This window comes from Lutra lutra, chromosome 3 (genome assembly GCF_902655055.1).
Source record: "Lutra lutra chromosome 3, mLutLut1.2, whole genome shotgun sequence".
In the NCBI taxonomy this organism is placed as follows: Eukaryota; Metazoa; Chordata; class Mammalia; order Carnivora; family Mustelidae; genus Lutra; species Lutra lutra.
The window spans coordinates 94,145,989-94,149,878 of NC_062280.1; the positions used below are offsets into that span (position 1 = coordinate 94,145,989).

General features: G+C 36.2%; 2 pseudogenes; one reads left to right on the forward strand and one right to left on the reverse strand.

The window, feature by feature from the left end:
* Positions 1-387: 387 nt before the first annotated feature.
* LOC125095581 (60S ribosomal protein L4-like) lies at positions 388-1,469 on the reverse strand (annotated as a pseudogene).
* Positions 1,470-2,015: 546 nt separating this feature from the next.
* Positions 2,016-2,294, forward strand: LOC125095914 (small ubiquitin-related modifier 2-like; annotated as a pseudogene).
* Positions 2,295-3,890: the final 1,596 nt, after the last annotated feature.

The window sequence follows — 3,890 nt, forward strand, 5'->3', positions numbered from 1 at the left end:
TCTTTCTATGTTGCCATCTTGAATTGGCAACATCAGTGCTTTGATATCTTATGTGATTAACTTACTAAATTCTCTTATTAGTTGTAATCATTTATAGAATTTTCTTCACCTTAACCATCAAGACTAAATTCCATCTATAAATTTTTTACTGATTTCACTATCCATATGTTTTTCTCCCTTTTTTTTTTTTTTGTTTTTCACAATCTATTCAAAATGAGCTACCCAAAATTATTTTACTTTTATGGAATAAATTAAGTTTTTGCAGCAGGCTGCTTTTTTTCTGTGATGGGTCTTTTCTGCTGGCATCTTTCCAGTTGCTAGTTTCTTGGCAACTGCAACCCTTTTTCCCACCAAAGAGTTATTCTGCTTCTTAACACCTATAACCTTCTATTTCTTCCCTACCAGTGTTTACTTGCCTCGAACCCCTTCTCATCTGATTTGGCTTCTAGTGCTGCCACAACTTTATCCACCCAGAGATTGTGATTTTTGGCCTGGTGAAGAGTGCTGTTCTGGTTTACAGTCTTTGAATATGAGTTTAGCTTCAAACATCATTCTCAGATTTTTCAGTGGATTCTTCTTTAAGACTCTATGATGAAATTTTTGTGTTGTTCTAAGAGGGATCTGTGGATCTTTGTCATTTTTGAGATTCTGTTAAGGTCTGTTTTGAAAATTGTGTGGATAGAAGATTGTATTTACTCTTGAGGGCAAATCATCTATCTTAAAGAAAGCACTTTTAGTCCAAATGTAGAAACATTCCACATGCTCACCAGGAGTAATTTTCAAAATGTTCAGTTTACATTAAGCAGAGTAATTCTCAAGATGTTTCTGAAAACCTTGATGACACTTGCCTTTAGTGATGATTCAGAGCCCCCTGCTCTGCATACAATGACCACTTCTCATTTTGCTTTTGCAGCTTCTATTTGCTGAAACACATGGAACTTTACAATATCATTCTAGGCCCTAAGTTTCTTAAGAGGCAAAGTAGACTCCATAGTCATCTCTTAGCTTTCAACTTTATTTTCAGGCACCAAAGGAAATTCAGGAACTTCCTCAATATGATGACTTTAAATGCAACCAGGACTGGTAAGGCCAAAGCAGCCAGGGCAGAGCAGACGACATAACACTTCTGTGTTGTGTTCATTCTGTTTCCAATGGTGCAAGGTTTTGGTTGGTGGAAACATTGGGTTTCACAACACATCTCCAAAAGCACTCTGGATGGAACTGTGAGTCACACCATCTTGAATTCTGGGAATTCAAGGCACACTCTCTTCATACCCCAACACTGAGCACTGGTTTGATGCCCTGCCAATTGACTTACAACATAGTGCTGTTTTTGTTGCACAAGCTGAACAAAGTTCACAATATCTGGTCAAATGGAAGCCTTGAACACAGCAGGCAGTTACATTTTTGCCAGATAACTTCCCCTCTTTGGAATAAACTGATATCAGTTGTTGCCCCACACCATAGTGGGGGAACCACTACACTCCTCTCAACCCAGTAATTTCCACAGGAAAAGCTGTCCCCTATCCTACTGGGCTAGCTAGAACTTTTTTTTTTTTAATTTTAAGATTTTGTTTATTTACTTGAGAGAGCGAGAGAAGCAGGCTCCCTATTGAGCAGAGAGCCTGACATGGGGCTCTATCCCAGGACTCCAGGATCATGACCTGAGCCAAAGGAAGATCCTTAACCACCTGGCCACCCAGGCACCCCTGGCTAGAACTTCTTAAATATATATTAAAAACAAGTGATATCAGGATTCTTCATTTTATTTTCTATTTATATTGAGCATTTTAATATTTCATTATTGTATCTGAGGAATACTGTAAGCTTTTATAAAACATTTTATCAGGTATCTAATTTATCTATTGCAGTATAACAAGTTACTTTAAAAATTAGTTCCTTAATATTATTGCCACCTCCTTTTTCTGCCACTTCTGGTGCTGTTTCTGTGCTCCTTTGGTGCAGAGCTGGTACCTCTTTATAAAGCAGCAGCTGAGGACCCTCTAGCACATGCCATGGCCTACAAAAAAGCAAAGGAAGGAGTCCAAACTGAGAATAGTGATCATATTGATTTGAAGGTTACCACCTTCTGTGGTGTAGTTTAAAATTAAGAGAATATACTACTTAGTAAACTAATGAAAGCCTATTGTAAATGACAGCATTTGTCCATGAGGCTGATCAGATTTCAATTTGATGAGCAGCCAGTCTATGAAACAGGCACACCTGCACTGTTGGAAATGGAGAATGGAGATAGAATTGATGTGTTCCTGCATCAGATGGGAAGTGTCTACTAAAAAGGAACCCTGCTACTTCAAAACCCCTTCCTCCAGACCAAAAAATATTCTCAATTAGAAAACCACAAGTTGGTTCCACCACATTCTGACTTACTACAATGTAGTTTTCTCTATTCTTTCATTTTTCCCTTCCCCCATTCATTTATTGTACATAAGGTAACTGTGTATGTGCACAAGCGTATTACAGTTTGTAAAAGTAAATGGCCAATCATATATTTTGATTAACATCAAAAGGAGAAGGAATGACCTAAAAATACTGGTTCTGTGAAAATACCCTCTTTTTCCATTAGTGCTATGCTCATTCAGCTCTTATCTTTATATTCTAGTAAGTTATTTTGCTCTCAGTGTTTAACAGTAACAAAAAGAACATCAAAATCCTTGCCTATCTTGTTCAATTGGAGTATTTTAATGTTTTTCATTATCATTATAAAACCAAAGATGATTTTATAACTTTATTATACATATCTATTACATGTAGGGCAATCTGTCTTTAAGGATAAATTACTCTAAAAGAAATGAATTCCAGGTAGTTTTCCCTTCATGTCAATCATTTTATTTAAATAATCTTCTTATTTAAAATGAAAAAAAAATGTCTCAAAGCAACATAAAGTATATTATTTCATATTACTTATGGGGTATGAATCTTGGAGCACCTTAGGAGTATGATTATGGCTTCTCATAAAGATGTATTCAAAATATCAACCATGAATATGGTCAAAGTGTCAATCAGGGCTCTAAGCACCTAGATTGGAGTTGGAGTATCAGCTTCCAAAATGGCCAATTCATATGGCTGGCAAGTTGGTGCTTGTTAGATGGAAACTTTAGATCCTTTCCACATAGACTTCTCTGTAAGATTGCTTGAATGCCCTTATGACGTACCAGCTGGCTGCCGTTAGAGTGAGCAATCTAAGAGATAGCAAAGCAGGAGACAAAATGTTTTTATGACAGCCTTCCAATCATATAATGTTATTTCCACAATATCTTATTGCGGCCCAATACATTGTAAGAAGTAATTATATAAGTGCATGAATACCAGAAGGTAGGGATCAGGGATGTCTGGTCCGGGTGGCTCAGTCATTTGAACATCTGCTTTCAGCTCCAGTACTGATCCTGGGGTCCTGGGATTGAACCCTGCATCAGGCTCGCTGTTCAGTGCGAAGCTTGCTTTTCCCTCTCCCTCTGCCTGCTGCTCCCTGTGCTGTGTTCTCTCCAAATAAATAGATTAAATGAATGAATGAATAAATAAATAAATAATTCTTTTTTTAAAAAAGGGATTATGGGGGACCATTTTAGACTAACTGCTATATCAAATTAGTATCTATCTTCTATGAATAGTTTTGTCCTATTTTATCAAATTCTTTATCAGCATTTGAAGTGATCATGAGATTTTCTTTAATATGTAAATATAATTAATTACTTTAGATGATTAATAATCAACCAATCTTCTATTTTAGATATATCCCAAAATCATATGATATAAAGTACATATTTGGAATTACTTTTGAGTATTTGCTAGAACTAACAAAGCCATCTGGGCCAGTTATTTCTTTTATAGGTAAATATTACTATCTTTTTAACACCAAGCATTCTGTTCAG